We start from the raw sequence: 20,628 nt of genomic DNA, 5'->3' as shown, positions 1-20,628 counted from the left end.
GCAAACGAGGTCATCCCAAGGCCATTCTAAGGCCACCCCCCACCCTAGTTTTTTCCCATGGTCAATTGCGGCAGTGTCCACCCGACCACCGACCAGGGACAGTCTCCCTTAGCTCTCCGTCTAAGACAGTCATGCGCTATTTTCATTTTACGTGTACTGGTGGTAGTTTGTTTAGTGAAACTTGTTATTTCAATCAATTGAGCTATTTGGACTTGGATGGTAGTTCCCTGCAAAGACTTTTTACTTTGTCAGATTATTGCAAGTGTTGCTACGATAAAAGAAAAGAAGAAGCAAGTCGTGTGACGCCCCCATGTGAAACGTTTGATAGTACCGAATTTACCATCGACCTCATTTGTGATGAGAAGAAATTGAGGGAATGCATTCAAGAATATGGAAAACCGTGTAAGGATTGTAAGGAGATATTTTTCAAAGTGACTTCAGTGGAACCTTACAATACAACACCATTAGTGACAACATGGCAGTGATAACTTGTTACCAAAATAAAATTATTATCGACATTTACTCATATTTTTTATTTGAACCCGTATTTCTCCTAACAGTTGACCTTGAACGCCACAGAATGTATTTTTTAATTTGGCCTTGAACCCATTGCGGTAGTGCTCACCACTCTCCCTTAGCTCTCCGTCTAAGATAGTCATTTGATGAGTATTCGGCAGACCATGACCGAAGATATTATCGAATACCCGTTGAGACAAATGAAGTGTTTTGAAGATCGGTTGTTGACATTTCACGATTGGCCGCTAAAAGATGTTGATCCATTAAAATTAGCCAACAACGGGTTTTACTACCTCAAGCAGTTCGATATTGTGCGCTGTTTTCATTGCAACATCGAGCTGGGATCATTTCGTTCAACGGATGTAATTTCCGAAGAACATCTCAAGTATTCAAAGGATTGTGGTTTTGCAAAACTCTGTGTTAGTAATAAAAAGTTTTATAGGATTGAATATATTGTGATCATCCTACTTATTATAAAATTTGTATGTATAATGTTGGCTTATAATAAATACTAAATGTTGTTGACCTTGAGGAGACGTTGACCGATGCGTGAATTCCACACACCTATGACTCGTCATTGCAGCCTGCAGCTCTACGGTTTCTTTTTAAGATTGATACTCGATCTTCAGAAAAACCTTTCAAGTTTTTCAGCAGCAGTTGCTGCTTAAAAATGATGGAAAAGTTAAGCAAAGCTGAGTGACCTTGAGAAAAAGTGGCCTTGAAAGAAAATGTAACCTTGAAACTAAAAAAATTCTATCGTGTATAAATTGAATGGCGTAATGGAATAGAGGGTTAGTTCAAGATGTGTTCCGAAGAAAATACTGTTGACTATGTGTGTCCTCCATATGCAAACCCCACGTTGGTGGGTGAGCGTATGTTCTTTTTAAACAAGAGCAAATCAAAGTATGTGAGTGTCGGTTTAGATGTGAACGTTCGTTTTACCCCAATTATCCATTTGGGTAAAATACTTGGTGTACCAACGGGTGTGGAGCTGACGAAAGAAGAATTTCTCACGATCTTCAGCGCTTTGGATGGAAAACAACCAATGAATATCATGAAATTAACATCCACATTCACCCTCCGAGTAATCGAACAACAATACAAGATGTTGTTGATCCAAAAGATCAATGGTATCGATCATTATTTATATTTTAGAAAAGAGTCTCTGCAAAAATTATTTCAACTGAAACCAGTACTCAATGATTATTTGGGGAAACTAGGACAACACCAATTTGAGGAATTCTTTGAAAACACCAAACGAAGGGTAATTTCTAAGCAGGGTGGTGACCCTCTTAAACATATAGAAGAGTTGACATTTGACAACACCCCTAACAACATACTGATGGAGTTGCGATACAGATATCCCGAGTTTATTATATCACAACTAAATGAGTTTTAAAAAAACATTTAAGTAAGGATGTTTGATAGATTAATCCAAGAGTTGTGCTTATCATCCATTTGCCACCATTTCACATAAGCCTTTTTACCTTTCCTGCGAAGTATTTTTTCAACCAAGTGTATGCCGTGTAATGAAGGTGGTACTAATTGTAATTCTTGCTCGTAAAAACTCCCGGCTATGTTTTCATTAAACATGTCGCGTAATATATATGTACGTGGGTAGGTGTTGTTTACCTTATAAACGGTAAAGACCTCATTTGAATATTTTGGTAAATAACCCTTTTGAAAAATCGACCTATATTTACTAATTCTAACGACATCATTCAGGTGAAAGCGAGGTGTTTTAGGGTCGACAGTTTTTAATTTATCGTATACATTATGTAAGATGTTTTTAGCATTTCTTTTATTAACTTTTCGGGGCTCCATTTGAATCGTTCTGTGTTTGGTAGCATTGTATTTTTCCACTATTGAATCTAAAATATCTATCCATTTATAGTTGCCTCTATAGCTGAATTCTTTCCATAATTTATTTTTAGATGTGCGATTAACTCTTTCTACAATACTGGCTTTTAAATTTGAGAATGTACGATAGTGTTGTATTTCATGCTTTTCCATTAAAGCTTGAAAATGTGTATTTAAAAATTCTTTTCCATCATCAGATTGAATTTTTGAAACGGGATATTTTATTCTATCCAAAATGGTACTCATCGCTTTTGTTACTTCAAGACCAGTTTTAGTTTTTAGGGGGATACAATCAACAGATTTTGAAAACACATTTATGTATACTAAAATGTAATTATATCCTTTATTGGTTTTTGAATAATCACGCATATCAATGAGATCAACTTGACCCAAATCTGTTAAGCCTTTAATTATTACATGTCTACGTGGATAATGGACCCTGGCTGGTTTGTGTAATAAATTAACCAGTTGTCTCTTGAGACTTGTTTTGTTGACCTCCTTTTTGCGCTGTTTTGGAGTGGGTTTCTTCATTTAAAAGTTCCAGTCGTATGAGTAGTTCGAAAAATAACGTAGTGTCCTGCGTGGCCGTAACTTGTCTGAACCAAATCAAATCTCCTTTTTTTAAAATTGATCCTTTCTTCAAATTTGCTTTTGTGTTGTGCACGACTTCAACTCCAGATGGTTTGCAAGTATAATTTATCACTGTGGCTTTATCGTAAGGAAAAATGTAATGTTGTGATTTATGCGGAAACAATTTATAAATAATTTCTGAGTCTTCACGGGTTGCATATAAATGTATGTGGGTTGTTGAATAAAGTTTTTGTGATGGTTGGAAAACTTTTGTAGAGTTTTTCTCAAACAATCGTTCAAACTGATGTTCCGAAATGTGATTGTAGAATTTATCTATCGTCATGGTAGCTGGTATACTAAACAATTTTCCATTACTGACCCATTAATATATTATTTTTGCTTCGCGTAACTCATCGATAATTTCATTAATCTCATTCGTGTGACTGGTATTTCCAGCTTTTTTCGATGCCATCAAGAGTCGTAAGCGATTTACCAATTTGTTAGGGTTTTTCCACGGTACAAATTCGACATTTTTTTTCAAATCATCTAGACGCATTCCTTTACCTCTGCGTACCGGTGTTTCATGAGATATCGTTGACACGCTACCACTACGGGGACGTGATTGAATAATATTTTTATACTTGTATCCAACATTGCCACTAATCTGTGATGTGGGATCGTAATTCTTTCTATTAGCATTTGTGGCCTGAACAATAGAGATGTAATGATTATGATCTAATATTGTGTATCCATGTGGAATCTTTTTAAACAATAATTCCATTAATCCAACTGTTTGTGGAAATTTGAGTCCCTTGACGTAAATCATAGTATCATCAAAATCAATCTCAGAGTCACCAATATAACATTTAGCCAATTCATGATCAAAGCGTACTCCATATTTATGATCAAACGCATCTTCAGTGTCTGTAATCATTTGTTCAATATAGTCTCTAGCTAGACCACTCCACTGATCTAAAAACTCTTGGAATTCCTTGGAATTTTGCAATGTTAGTACTTGGCTTTTTAATTCATCGATTCTTGAGGAGTCAGGTGAGTCAGGTTTAAATTCGGTCACTGGAATACTTTCTAAAAATTCCGGGATTTTAGATTTCGTTTGTTGTTGTTGTTTAATCGGTACGGCGGGTGTGGATGTAGTGAAAGATGTCGGTAATTCGGTTTTAACCAAGGGTTTTTCCCGTTTGAGTTCAGTTATTAAACTGTGAATGGGGTCAGTAATTGGTTGATATTGACGTTATATTTTAGACTGAGACATAACTATATCAGTATTAAGGGATCGTAACTTTTGTTTAACATTGCGTCTTGCTTTGTCTAACGCGAGAGCGGTATGTTTATCCATATTGCAACGACTACACTGAGTTAAAAATGCTTTTCAGGGATTAATAAATGTATCAAATTTTTGTCTATAACGACTTTTCATCACATCACTTTCTTTATCAATCACAAGAAAACTAAACGGTTTGATCCAACACATTTGCGCCATTTTTTTAAACTGAATAAATGATAAACCTGTTTCATTCCCGTGATCATTATATATATGTTTTAAATTTGTTTCATCTTGGGGGAAAATCACTAGAAAATTCGCATTATCTCGAATAATCTGTTTTGGAATTGCCGAATATGTTTGAGCTAAATAGAATGGATCCAAGTTATAATGTCTACCATATGCAAAGTAGTCGCAAATAATATTTTGATTACTTGTAAGAACATCATCAAATATAACAACACTATAAGGTTCAGCTTCTTGTGGTGGTATGATGTCTTCATGATACTCGTACTCGATGTATCCAATTTCAGGAATTGCTTCAAAGACCTTTTTTAAAAACTGATACTTGGGTTGATTAATAGTTTTACTATATACATAAATATTACGATAGCCTAGACCATTATTTTCTGTTAAAAGACTAATTAAAGCATTAGTCTTTCCTGAACCGGATTTTCCAATAATTAATCCTCTTTTGGAATTGGCACCAATTAGAGCACTATGTCGTATAAAAGAAGGAATATCACACACATAATCATAGTTAACAACTTTTAATTTTTCCTTTTGTTTTACAAGCTTCATTCTTACGACTAACTATATACAAAGTAAACATATTAATTTATACAGATTTTAATGCTAATTCTAGAAAGGTGTCAAACCTAATTTGACGATCTATATCGAAATAACCCCAAGCGAGTGTTTTTGGTGATTTTTTTATTAAAAACCTTTTATCGTCCAAACCAGAAAGAGCGACCTTGTTTCGTAATTCAGAAAACATTTCGTGTAAATAAGATTTAAAAACAGACATACAACAAATAATTGTAGCATTTGTTTCAACAACTTTTACATAATCCAAAAGTTGTAATTTAGTTTCGGTGATGTGTTTACTAATACCTTTAGCTCTTTTAATTAGTTTATTTTCTAATTCAACACAATAAGCTTTTGCACCCGTTCCATAAAACGCTTTCACCGCCTGTTCACAAAATTCCACTTTAAAATTTCCTAGTTTTGATTTATTTGGGGTAATACCATAAGGGTTATTGCGTGGGAAATTTGATAAATCAAAGCGTTCACTGTTTGCTTGAATATCTTGGTAAACATCATCACAGAAAATCTCTAAAATGAATGAATCGGTGTCGGTGTATAATAAATTTAGATTATTTCTATATTGGGGTTGTAAAAAGTCATAATAAAAACCTTACATGACATACTTGGCCAATTCTAAAATACAAAATCCAACATAAACAGGTTTATCATACACGATTTTCACTCTATTCATTTGAATTGCAACCAGTTCTTCACAAAAAATTGTACAATTTTTAAAACTTGCTTTAGATATCCAAGTTTCATCTCCAAATTGTTTCCCTCTCTTACCCCAGTGTGAAGCCAATTTTATATCAACACGTTTATCAACATTTTCTATACATTTACCATACACGCTATTAACGAGTAATTTAAATAAATCTTTTTCAAATTATGTTTGTGCTTTATTGCGTAAATTTGTATTCAAAGCAACATACTTTTGAAGCCAATTGGATTGTTTAAATTTTAATATTCTATGAATTTTTATCAACTGTAAGCCATGTTTAAGACACTGCTTTAAATTTTTATAATGAATAATATAGTTAGTTTTGTTATATACGAGTAAATTTGGAATTAATTTTGGATATTTACTATTGGGTGGTAATATGCTTTCGGGGCAAAACGGCATATCATTATGCAAATCATGTAAATCTTCGGGATACTGCAAATCAACTTCTAAAACGTATCCGATATCCGACTCATCTTCAAGTGTAAAAATATCGAAAAGCTGAATTTCTTCTTCAGTTAAAAATTCGAACGCACCAAAGGGTAGTTTTTGTATCATTGAAAAGCCATAGAGATTAGTAGCGTCAAAATAAGTTATATAACTTGTTGGAAGCGAGTCATCATAATTTTTTAAATATTTATTATTGGCGGTGGCATATCGTTTGATACAAGAACTAACACCACCTCGAATACCTTTTTTAAAAAAATGAAGCATATCTATATCGGTTAAAAGTTCCAATTTTACTTTAGTAGATTTTAGCATTGCATCTCAACTAAGCGATGGAGCGGTTACATAATGAGCAGGATCTATTTTTATAATGTTCCAAACAAATACTTCTAAAATTTTCAAAAATATCAGCTAATAGTAACACATCAGTTTTTAAATAAATATCAGAGTAATCAGCCAAATTTGTACATTTAAAAACATACCATACTTTTTGAGCTCTCTCATAATCCGAATCAGATATTGGTTGTTCTCTAAGGTTATCGAAAAATTCATCTTTTGTTGGTAAATTTGGATAATTTAATTTTGAAAAATTATCAATGAAGGAATAGGAGAAAACACCCTTTTGTCAAATCAAACAAAATTCCTCATCAATACTAAAATATTTGTTTACAATATTACATTGGTGTGATTCCAATGTATTTGCCAATTTTTCCAATGATGTAGCTAAAGATTGAAATGAATCCACGAATCGTAATTTTAAATATTTTGGTTGAATTTTGCCTGTTGCATCTGGATAGTTACCGACATGAACATACTTTCCAAAAGTTATATATTTTTCGGTAGTTTTACCAATTACATCCAACTTTTCTTCATGACAAGCTAATCTTTTGATAAATAAATGACAATCATAATTTGATAAATTGTGAAATACTACTGGTATAAAATTTGGAATCTGATACTGCAAGTTACATGATTGGTGGGCTGTACCGTTAAAACTACCTGTAAAAAGATTGTGATCGCGAACTTTTACATCATTTTGTTTAAAGGGTTGTTCACATAAATAGCATTCCGTTGCCATGAAATGTTGATATTGTTGTTCTGGAGTTAGAGGAATCATTGGTTTTATAACACTAAAATAATTTTCGTATAAATGACGAACTTCAGCATCCAAAGCTGCTACAAAGTCATCAATACACTTTTCACCACGAAACAGTACAAATTTGGATAGAGCATCATTAAACGAACAGTGCAAGTAATATGCACAAGAGTATGGAATATGTTTAAACGTTTTCATAGAAAATGATTCAGTTGGATTAGGTGAAACTGTACTTAAAGGTGTCAACATGGCTTCACAATCGCAATAGAAAATAAATGGGATTGGTAATTGACGTTGGAAAGCAGTAAATTCTAAAATATCTTCCCGAACTGTTTTACCAAATTTATTAATAACTGGATCTTTTGAGGGTAATTTCGTAACAATGTGGTTGCAATCATTTTCTAAATGTCTATCAAGTAATTTTTGAGTAGTGAACGATTGTAAACAACCATCGCAGAAAAATATTTTACCCTTATGTCTTGACATTTGACTTCTAACAAGTTTAGGTAAATTTATTATTGTGGCATAATGTTGATTACCACAACCATCTTCCAATAATAAGAGATTGATATGAGTAGCTCTTTTATTTGTTGTATAGTATAAAGGTCCGACTATATCATGAGTTCTCTCACCCTGGTTTGAACACGCTTCTAATCCATAAACATTTATAGAAATATTGTTTTGAGATTCAAAAATTTTTATCTGATCTAATTTAACCGGAATTTCAATATTACTAAAATCACATACGCTATTAAAGTCTTCGTAAGATGTTGTTAAAGTCTTTTTCCCATTCGGTTTTCTTAACGCAGCCACTATGGCCCAGGCGAAGCAAAATACATCTCTGTTGACTACGTTTAAAACTGCCTGCTTTTTCGCAATGTACGGTGGAAGTCTGATGTAAGAGGAAGCTCGTAGTGGGTTGTAATAGTTGATTTTAATATCGAGGTGTAATAATTTAATTAAAGACCATCCTAAAATAATAGAAAATTAATTCTACAAACATGATGTAATGCTTCTTACCAGATTGTCTCTCTGCAAACTCCAACATTTTTTCATGCAGTTGCTCCCTCTGATCATTTATGTAGTCTGTTAAATCTAAACCAAAAGTGATAATCTTGTTTGGAGTCGTAAACGATTTGACCTCAAACTCATCCTCAGCATCCGACTGCTTTACGTAAAACCCAAACAATTCTAGATTCACTTTTAACGTTTTCATTTTCTGTAAATGTAACTTTAGTAACTGTTTGAATTTTGAATCAATGCTCGCAAAAAACTGTTTCAAATCTATATAATCCATATCGGGGTAAAGTCGGTAGGTCGCAATTCTACTTTTAAACGCACTTTGAATTAACGCCACACCATCTTCTACTTTAAACAAACTTTTTTGTAGATGTTGAGCACTTTTGTAATGGTTGCAAAGAGATGTCTGAGGAATGGTGATTTGACAGCTTTCACAAAATGCTAAAAGTAAAACATAAATTAATAATTATTAACAACTTGTTAATTACCGGTTGATCTTTTTGAATTGGGTACTGAATCAACCGCTCTCTTCCTTTTCCCTTGACTACTCTGTAAACGTCTGTTGCAAGCAGCTTCACTATGCTTCAAACGGGTTTCTTTGGTTTTGAATAGAAAACCACATTTTTCACATGGGAACTTGATCTTTAATTAAAACCAATTAGTACCCATTATTTGATAAAAATTATCACATACCTCCTTTGTAAAGAGAGTATCCTTTATAAACAATGAAAAAACAAGATAATTTTGATTTATACTCCTCCAACATTAAACATAAAAACAAGACATAAAAGTGTCGATTAAAAAATATTTTTTTTACGCAATTTAATCAAACACTTTCTTTTTGATATGGTAGCTTTACGTTTTCTTTCAATTCTTTTAATAATTTTGTCATCTAATTCTTCATGTACTGGGGAAGGAATATTGGCATATAGGTCATCTTCCTCATCAGGAAAGGGATTAGGAGAAGGAGGAGGAGGAGGAGGAGTATTTATAAACATTGTTGGAGGTGTTAATAATTTTTCCAAATTAGAAGTGTTACTATCGAATAAGTTTGGTGAAAAAATAATTTCAGATTTTGGGGTAGATGTTATAGAGGGACTAAAATCGAACGACTCATCGGAGGAGGGGGCTGCCTTTCCCCACGACTCGTTAAAGTCAGATTTATTAAATGAAAATGATAAAACACTCTCACTTTTCGACTTTACTGATGGATCTGAATTTGAGCGACGTGAGATTATATATGTTTTTGAAAGTGGAGAAGGACTATCAACAGTTTCAAACAATGAATCTGATAAAACGGGTAACGATTTGTCAGGGGTGGAAGGGTTTGGAAAAAACGATTCAATTAGTTCTTGAGTTTCAAGGTTTAGCATTTTCGAAATATAATTTTGAATATCAGACTCATGTTTTATATCTAATATTGTAGGAGTCGTCACACTTCGTTTAATGTCTAAAGTGGTGGGTGGTTGCACCAAAATATTTTCATGAATAACTATTTTTTGTAAGGGTTACAACCAGGTTCACCCTCCAGACATCTTTGTAAAAGCGTGGTACTTACGGGTTCTGATGAAGAATGCTGTGTTTCAACATGTGGAATAGAGGGTGGACGTTCTGTTGTAAACACTTATGACACTCACACTCTCTCGACGTAGAGGGTTGACTACACGGTTGAAAAGATTCTATAAATTTTTTCATTGTTTATGGTATAATGTTTACAATGCTAACGAGAAAGCAAACTGAAGTAGGACTGTACTCCTTAATCTTTTATATGCAACTGCAACCATGCAATTCTACAACCACCTCCCCCCCTCTTTTCAGGAAATCACAAGGTTAACCCTGTTTTAAACATTATTTTGAACAAAAGAAATAAATCTGTTTTAATTTTTTTTATTAACTTCGATATTAAAAAATGCCTTCGCTAACATCTTAACATTGCTTAGAGCACAGATACAATTTTGTGATGTATGACTCATACAGGAAGGGTTACCGTATTGAAGACTTGGATTTTCGGGAAGTAGAATTATATCCTTGTTTAAAAATGTTTGATGATAATTAGCTTTTTCAAGTCCTTTAACATAAATCTTCATAACATTCTTCACCACTGTTTGTAGAATATCCTTGAACTTTTCCTGTTCAATCCATCCGGTCTGCCACTTTATACAATGGTGGAACTTCATAAGCCATTTAGCTTGTCTTTTTCGATCGTTGGATAATTTTGAAAATTTAAAGGGTTCTTCTAAAACATAATGTTCCATTTGTAGATGGTTATTTAAAATTGCCAATTCTTTAACAATAAATGTTTTCTTTCCTACATAAAAACCTTGAACGTCCACAATCACACTATCGGTCTCCATCTCACACTCCTTTTACAGCTTTCGTTAGAGGATTATATGAAAACATTCGATCTGATATTAAAAGGGCAAAGATATTTGTATTTGCTTCGATAGGTTTTTCTGTTTCTAACTCTATTCTAACAGATACAGCTTGTTGTGATAAATTGCTTCATTGATTACTGGTATCGATGTGAATCAGTGGATATTTTGTTATAAACTGCTGTAGTGTAATGTTGACTTCACTTTTATTGATATTATAAAAAGTTGATCTAAATTGAGTGAACATTTCATATAATGTTGACACTTGATTCTGCTCAAATGAAACATTAATGTTTTCATATGGATATACCTCATTGTTTAGATAAACTCGAATATTTGTGATATTACAATTATCAAATTCACTGAAATCTTTTTTTAAATTCCCTTCTCTATCAGTTTGGAAGGCTATTAAAATGTGTCTAGGCGTTTCAAAAGTGGTTGTTGTTTTTACTGGCCAATTATGTTTTTTTGTTCCTGGTATGAGAGGACATGTATGTAAATCCTTTTCCTTTTTCAATTATTTTTGTTAGAGCTAATTCTTCTTTTAAATTTGGTGTAATATGTTCGTTTCTCCATACAATCTTATCAATGACAACGGTAGCTTCCTCGGTTGATTTTTCTTTTTTGTTAATTAGTGCGTTTTTATCGGTATTACTTCTAATTAATATTAGTTCTTGAGGCATATTTACAAGAACTTTATCAAAATCTTCCATCATACCGAAAATCATACTTAATGGTATGCAAGCATTAAATTTCCCATTTTTTACAATCGTACAAGGTTTATCTGGGAACTCCCATTTCCTGCATTTCCTAATTTAATACTTTCAGCTTGATTAAACGAAACCAATCCTTTTATGGTTGAAGTTATTCCTGGTTTTGTACAAGAATCAATCTTATGACCATTGAGCTCTAGTCTAATCTCGTTAAATAGGGATAATATGCCGTTTGACACTAACTCTGTATCTGTTGCAATTTGTGAAGTATCATTTGCCTTGACTATTTTTCCCGAGATATAAAGATAACTGTCTTTTGGAAAAACACACAAATCTTCCTTGAGACTTATTCTGATTTCATCATTGTGATTAAAATTAGAAAAATAACTTAGCGAAGATTGAAATTCCTTTCTAGTTATACTATCATCGATAGATATTGGATCTTGAACATTCAACATTTTACACGAGTTTAAATCCAAGACTTATTAAAAATTGTTTGTTAGTTGTAGTTAACACTTCCACACACTTCTTCTTACTAACTAGTTTCTTACATGAATAGGGTTTATAAGGTTTGAACAAAAGACCCATACCTTAACCTTGCTTCTGTAAATTTACTACCACTGTCACGGTTTCGTTTTGGAAATTGATGAGTTTCCCCTCTTGATCTACTATTTTAAGGGTTATATTTCGAATCTTATCGGTATTGAGTGGGAGGTATGTTACATGTTCAGGGGCCTCTATTATTTTGAACCCTGGTGGGACAGAGATACTAAATAAATGTAGGGTATGCGATTCTTTTCCGTTTTTAAAACTACCCACTGTCACATTAGATTCTATACAAATACTAGACACTCTCATTATTTCCGCTATGTTATCTAATTCAAGCCCGGTATTTTTTTTAATTTTTTTCGTTGAAGTGAAACCAAAAAGTGGTCCGATTGAGTTAGGTACATTAAAATCTATTTCATGTGTTGACTTAATATGTGTGTGGAGAGTATTTGGATTTCCATATAATTCCAAAGCAGCGTCGGGAAAATCTTTTCCAATTTGTTTATTTAAATAGTTCGAAATATCTTGTAACTGATAACACCCAATGGGAATTGTATACACCTTTCCACCAAACTTGAACACATTAATGTCTGAATCTACATTTGGAATACTATTGAACGCTTCAAATGAAACTAATCCTAACACATATGTCCCATCTTCAATTTCCACGGGTGGGTTGAAATCAGCACTTAAAACAGATGATTTTCCAGTAAATACAAACAACATTTTGCTTCACTTATTTCTCCTTTAATGATCGATTTCTTCTCCGAACATTTGTATATAAAAAGTTTACACACAATTGTCCACAATTATGTGAATCAAATTTTTGATATCTATCATGATTATATCTGATTTTATTCATCCGATTATCACTTTTAAAATATTTCACAGCTTCTTTTAAAGGTGGTAATTGTCCCATACTGTCGAAATAGATTACATTGTTTCGTCGTTTTATATAAGCTGTCCAATGTGTTCCTTCACCTTTAGAATGATCCATATTGATGATACCAGTTTCATATAATTTAATCCGGTGGGGTAGTTTTGTTCTCATAAAAATCCCACGGAAATATGGAATTTTTAATTTTTTTACTATTGTAGCGAGTTCAGTATTATTTAACGCCCGTTGCGTTTTCCAGAATTTTTTAAATGCCATTGATAAGGTCCTAGATATAAACCTTTTCCACTTTTCTTTCCCAACCCTTTCCCTGTACTAAGAGTATTTAGGCTTTCCATAGCTTTATTATGGCGTTGTGTTTCTTCCAACATTTGTTTATCTGATTTCGCTTTATTTACTGGTGTAGCAATACCTGCAGCTCCACTCTCTAACGCTCCAAGAGCTCCTAATAATGGAAGAAGAAAGGGTAGAAACCCTCCACGTTTTGCTGCTGTAAAGTTGGGTGCTTTTACTACCCGAGTTTTACGCGATATTCGTTTACTCTTCTTCACACCTAAACCGATCTTCACTTTACCCTTCATTATATTTTTAACTAAAAAAGCTGCTGCTTTTTCACCTACTGAGGCGTCTTTTGTCTTTCACTCGCTTGTTGAATTAATTCACGATCAGCCTGATGTCGGGTTGCTAAATCGGAGGATTTACTGTATACAATGTCGTGTTTTTTGCAATACTCGTCTAGTGGATTAATACCCTTATCACCTCTTGCTAATCTTTTATCTAATTGAGTTCCAGGGCCACAGAAACTTTTAGAGGAAAGAATATTGTATTGGGATGGTATATATTTTTTTAACTTACTTATAGGAAGGAATATGCCACTCTATATTCTTTATTTTATCTAATGTTCTTTTAATAATTGAACCTCCTGTTTTCTTCTTAGTAACACACGATTTTCTTTTCATGCTTTTAATCTCTACACATATTTAAGACTAATACAATATACGTTTTCACATGTCTTATATACCTCTAATCACTACTTATCTTATCCTTGGACCAAGATTCAAAACAGTTTTCATCCCCCAATCCACTATCACTACTACTTTCGAATTCTTCATCAGTGTCATAATATATTTCACTTCGCACTGCAGAAGTATAATCTATATAATACATAATTTGACACTCCTCTTCACCCCTACAACTTCTTGGTCCCTCATCACATATAATTAAATTACAGTGATGGCACTGATAATGAGTTGGTTCGATTGAATGGATATGATAAAGCGTCAACCAATTTTTTTGTTGAAGCTTAATGCACCAATTACAGATGAAATCTTCCTCTTCATCTTCCCAAACTTTATAACAATACATATTCTAAAAAAATAATAATTACTTCTGGTATCCCATAAATTACTCACTTGTTAACCTTTTTCACTTTCACGTATGCGGATGCAACAAAACTGCGTGAAGGTGGATCCGACAGCAATAAGGAAAACTAAAAGACCTTGAACCGTCTGGCTAAACTCCTTCGCAATAAAGGAGGGGACTTCTTATAAAACACCCTCAATCATATCAGTTGATAGTTAGTCGCAACAATCACCATGTGTAAGAAGCCCTTCTGTAAGTATTCTTTCAATTATTAACAATTGTTAATTACTTTATTTTTAACAGTGGTTCAATGTGGTCTAGTTAAAGACCATTGGGTCCGGCCGAAGAATTTGGCAAAACAGTTAAAGAAGTGTCGGGCTGCGTTGGTCGCGCCGCCTCCACTTCCAGAGGACCCTTGGCAGCCGCCCTTTGAACCAAAGGAGGAGCGCTATAAGTTTGTTCAACTCCCCATCTTCTTTTGGGATGAGGAGTTGTGGGCTTAAGGCACCTTATTATGTTTTAATAATAAAAAACTTTTTTTAATAATAAAAAACTTTTTTTAATCAACTGTTTATTTAACCCAACGCGTTCATATAAGTATGATAAAAAAATATCCATCCTGTATATGATCTACAATTAAAAAATATCCATCCTGTATACCTGAGTGAGTATAAGAAATTCAACCTGAGTAAAAAATATCCATCAAATCATAATCCATTCTTTATATGAATAGCGTTCAAGGTCAACTGCTAAGTGTTAGGAGAAATAAACCCTGTGTCTCGGGTTCAAATGAAATAAAAATAAACCATTCTGCATACGAGTGGCGTTCAAGGTCAACTGCTAACTGTTGGGAGAAATACACACTGTATCTCGGGTTCAAATGAAATAAAAATAAACCATTCTGTATACGAGTGGCGTTCAAGGTCAACTGCTAACTGTTAGGAGAAATACACCTGTATAGAAATCAAATTAAAAAATATGAGTAAAAAATGTATGTCGAGTAATCATTTTATTTTGGTAACAATACAAGTTATCACTACCATGTTGTCACTAATGGTGTTGTATTGTCTGGTTCCTCAGAAGTCACTTTGAAAAATATCTCCTTACAATCCTTACACGGTTTTCCATATTCTTGAATGCATTCCCTCAATTTCTTCTCATCACAAATGAGGTCGATGGTAAATTTGGTACTATCAAACGTTTCACATGGGGGCGTCACACGACTTGCTTCTTCTTTTCTTTTATCGTAGCAACACTTGCAATAATCTGACAAATTAAAAAATTTTTGCAGGGAACTACCATCCAAGTCCAAATGGCCCAATTGATTGAAATAACAAGTTTCACTAAACAAACTACCACCAGTACACGTAAAACGGAAATAGCGCATGACTGTCTTAGACGGAGAGCTAAGGGAGACTGTCCCTGGTCGGTGGTCGGGTGGACACTGCCGCAATTGACCTTGGGAAAAAACTAGGGTGGGGGGTGGCCTTAGAATGGCCTTGGAGTGACCTCGTTTGCCTCCCAATTCTCTCACTACTAAAGACAAACAACGAAGTCATATTTCTTTGCTAATTGTTAAATGAGAGTTAACTACAATCGTAATAAATGCAGCCTGTATGATTTACCCATATTCCTGTTCATTTTTTTATAGCAAAGCCCGTTGGTTTTTAATTTATTTTTTTTAGTACTTCTAAGTATTTATTTATTTTTAATCTAAAGTTAAAAAAAAAGCCAAGCGCAATTCTTTAAATCGATGAGAGTTTCAAAAATTTAAAACATAAACAATGAAGTTATATTGCTTTGTTAAATGTTAAATGAGAGTTAATTAGATGCCCTCGGAAATCAGTGAATCTCGCTTTTTTTGTGGAACTAGCATTTCTGTGGCCATTAATGTTTCATAGTATATTAAAGAAGGAATCTCAAATCAAATTCCAAAGCTAGGAAAAAGCGAGGTTCACGAAAAAAGCGAAATTTACCGATTTTGAAGGGCGGCCTAGTAGTCCTAATTTTAGTAAAAAATGATTGTTTCGGTACGTAACTGTGGAATTCCATGAATTGAATTATCACAAACTCACAAAAATTATTAATAGAAGTTTTTTGGCATTTCAATAGAGAATCTGCTAGTTCACTCGTTTAGTCCCTTTTGTGTTGCTATTAAATTTATAAATTTTCCGCGTACTGTTCGATTTTTTTATAGCGAAGCCCGTTGGTTTTTAATTTATTTTCTTTGGTACTTTAATTTGTAATTAAAAAAAATGTCAGGAACAATTATTTCAATCTATCAAAGTTTCAAACATTGAAGGACATAAACAAGTTTGCTAAATGTAAAATGAGAATTACCTAGGTAGCCCTCGAAAATCGGTAAATCTCGCTTTCTTGTGGATCTAGCTTTTCTGTGACTATTTTTGTTTCATAGTATAACAAACAAAAAATCAAAAGCCACGGAAAAGCGATTTCCAAGAGCCACCTAGTCAAACACTAGTAAACATTGTCTGCATCGTTTACATTGCAAATTTAAAAGAGAAAGTGATGTAAAAACAGCCACACATTTTTTGAACTTTCTTAAGGAAAAAATAACACAAACAATTTGCACCACAGCAGAAAAGGAAACAAGAAAACAAAGTAAAATTAGTGTTTGGTATTCTGGAAGGGTCTAAACTTATTCAAAATGAGGCGATGGATAGGGGAAAATGATTGGAAAGTGATATGCGCAACGAATTTAAAAAAAAGTTCAAATTACAAGTTGAAGATGCCAGAATTTTTATTCACAAGAATTTTCCTCATTTTGGTGCGTCCCCTGATGGCCTTATAAAAACACATGTTGTGGAAATTATCTGTCCGTTTAAGGAAAAACTGTAAAAAACATATTTATACCAAGAAAGAATATGTGATAAACTCTTTGCAGAAATTCAGCTGCAAATGTATCAGAGTAATCGCAAACTTGGATATTTTGTAGTTGCTCCACTGGATTTTAAAATAACCAGGGATTTTAGAACAAAGGAAGTTCATCTTAACGAAGAATACGTTTAAGATCTTCTGAAGAAAGCAGAAGTATTTTGGCAACAGGCGATTTTTACAAAACTGTAATTGTTTTTAATCTTTTATTAATAAACCTTACACATTATTATTATTTAACATGCTATAATTACAATGGAGTCATATAAATAAAGATAATTGTTTACACGTGGATGTCTTCTCAACATACGAAATTTCCTCCGACGTCTAATGACCCGCTCCACGTGTATTCTAAGAGCAGCTATTCTTCTAGTTTCCCTAACCTCTTTTTTATTTGGTTTTTGCTGCTGGTACACTAAAGGAGGACGCACTATCACACAGTTCTTTGCCACCAAGGCTTCCGAGATTTGTTTGAAGCCCCTGTCGACCATTATTTGGCAGTTGTCAGGAAGCACTCAAAAATAGCTGGATTGTTGCATCAGGTGTTCTTCCGCCATACCCTCCAGATATAAAATTCACAAAACCATATGGCGATGTTGATATTAGGTATTTAATCGTATTGCAATGTTTATAATTGAATAAACTCAAGGCCTGCTGAACAGGATTTTTTGGAACCTGAATTTCCATTTTCAAACAGTCAATTATTGACTGCAATTTCCTAAAATTTAAACGAAATGGAATTGGCAACAATTCTTCAATTTCTGCAGCTGCAGGCCAAAGTATGAATTTTCTAAAATATCCGACCAGAGTAGGTACCGAATTGTTAAAAAAATTTTCATTATAGGATTCAGTAACATCGAACTCATTTGATAAACGAGCATTAGCATCGTCCAGCCTAATTTTTTTCAAAGTAATAAGAATGTGTTCGTACTTTATTGCCACATTTTTTGTTAGCAACTTTAAAATAAAAAAAAGAATCTTTGGGCAACTCAAGGTATAATCGAGGATTGATTGCTATTATAGATATATGGGTTTTATAATATGGGTCCCGGTCAACTTTGTCTTGAGTCCATCTTGAAGAACTCCCAGATGTTGGACCAACTGCTAGATCCAGACAATTCGCTTGAAAATGAATCGTTATTTTCTACCTTGAAAGCCACCAGATTTTTTTCATCTGTATTTATGCCTTTTTCTAGTACTTTAACTGCGTATGTATTTACAGCTTTTGTTGCCACCTGCAGTTGGTCCGTGATTACGGCTTTACAATTTGTGACAACACGGGTTATCTGTGTTGACATTGTATTTTTCGTTGGTTTGACGGTGTAATACAATGGTTTTTTAGGACTTACAAAAAATTCACCAGAAACCTCTGGTAGCGAGGGAGTAATCGAACTCAAAGAAGCAAAAAACTGCTTTATCACCTTCCTTCCCAAAGGTCGCAAGGCATCTAATTTTCGTTTCTTTGCCGAGCTTGTTAACTGAGAAATTTCAGATTGCTCTCGCTTAGGGCTCATAATGAATAGATGAGCAACTCTACCAATTTTCATTTTGAGGCGAGTCCCAATCATTTTATACTCTACTCAATTTTCTGCATCTTATTTCAACTGGATAGATATAAAAAATTAAACAAAATTAAGCTTATTTTTCCTATTAACTTACATTAAAATGGTCTTCGCAAGTAAATTTGGGTAGTTTTCGGAATGAAATATTCATTGACAGCGGTGTACCAGTTAGCTCTTCGCTCCTTTTCAGTTGGTACCAATATAAATATCTTATTTGGTGTAGACTCGCTGAAATTCAAGCATAAATGAACAAAACACTTCCTCATGATTAGCCTTAAAGAGAGTTTTCATCTTAACACTACCATACAAAGAACTAATAAATTTAATTATTGTAACTGTAACCGTTTATACTTACGATGTAATTATTTTATTTGTGCATTCAGGGGAAAGTGTTGTTTACACGATAAATTGTCTATGAACAGGGACTGAATCGTCACACAATACTTAACACGTTGTAAATGAAGAAAATGGTAGAAAACAGTTTCTTTTGCATTCACAAAAATTACCAGATGACTGCAGATAAAAACAAAACTTTTGATTGGTTGATGCAAGTGTCCTTTAAAGCTGAAACCAGTGAGGAATCATAACGATTACTCTATCTCACTCTCAGCAATACAACATTCCGCTGACGTATGCGTTTTCTCAATCCATATGGATAGAAAGGAGTTGTGACGTAGTCATTAAAGACTTATTTAAACTAACCGCGTAAAGCTAGATTTGAAACGGATATTTAGCTAACAATTCCGACCTTTAGAAAACAGAAAATATATTCGGTGATTGATTTATGCATATACGTAACTCATAAACATATTAATATGCATCGATTTTTCTGGTGTCCGGTAGCCTATTAAGACTTTATCAAAAACCGAGCTACTTTTAGACAATCCGCTAAAGTTTTCTTGTAAAATGGCATTCATGTCCCAGAACTCGTGACCCAGAGAAAAAAGGCTAACGGAGGCAACAATTCTATACCAAAATTTTGAAAGAAAAAACGGTAGCCAATCCAGAACATATACAACAGAACAGTATTTGATAACCGGTTACTATGGACAAATACATTGATCAGATAAACATTACACTCTCGTTGCCTAGGATATTTTACTGTATCTCTAGAATAAGGTTGAATTAGTTGTATTTATATGTAAATACCAATAAAACTAGCTATTAATCATTCTATAGCTGAAAAGAGCATAATTAAAAGTAATATAATATTTAGTTGATTGCACCACTTTCGTCTGCAGACCAACTCGGTTGGGATTGGCTTACCATTGGTTGATCATCTATTAGTTCTGATGAGCACTGAAAAAAATACGTAGATGTGTAAAAATTTATAAAAACAAAGTACCTACATAACAAAATCCTCGCCACAGTTCGGGCTTCTGGGCAATTCTGGATTCTTCTGACTATTCTTCAGTGTTTGGACGCCATCCTTCAAAACATACTTGTAACAAAAGATTGTTCAGTAGGTACACTTTGAATTGAAACCTAAAAGCTACTTACCAAGAAGCGATAACGCTTTGCTGAATTGGTTTCACTAGTACAAGGTCGTGCATTTTAGGATGGCAAGAGCGATGGATGCGCAGTAAAAGCCCGATAATACTTTTTGAATGTTTGACCAATCATGGCCGGTAAATTCGAAACGTTGACTTGCGAGTGGTTGCGACAACTCTCGCCATCCGAAAACGCGTAAGCTGTACTTGTTATTCGTCATTATCAGGTATAATGGTCATAATTGAGAAAATGAGGGTCAAAATCTGGTAGGTTCGTCATTATTGAGTGAAATGTTGTCTGATGAGTTCCCTTCGATGGTGATCATAATTTGGGTGTTGTTGGTCTTAAATGGGATAGTCGTCTAGAAAAGGATGCTGCTGGAGATCTTCTATTCCAACGTTATGTGCTGTGCAGATGTTGTGCAGGACACAACACGCCACAGTAATTGCACAAACTTTTTCTGAAGTGTA

This window comes from Gnatocerus cornutus, unplaced genomic scaffold, assembly GCF_029298725.1.
Source record: "Gnatocerus cornutus isolate USDA-ARS CGAHR unplaced genomic scaffold, icGnaCorn1.1 ctg00000033.1, whole genome shotgun sequence".
NCBI classification, from domain to species: Eukaryota; Metazoa; Arthropoda; class Insecta; order Coleoptera; family Tenebrionidae; genus Gnatocerus; species Gnatocerus cornutus.
This window is presented reverse-complemented; position numbering follows the sequence as displayed.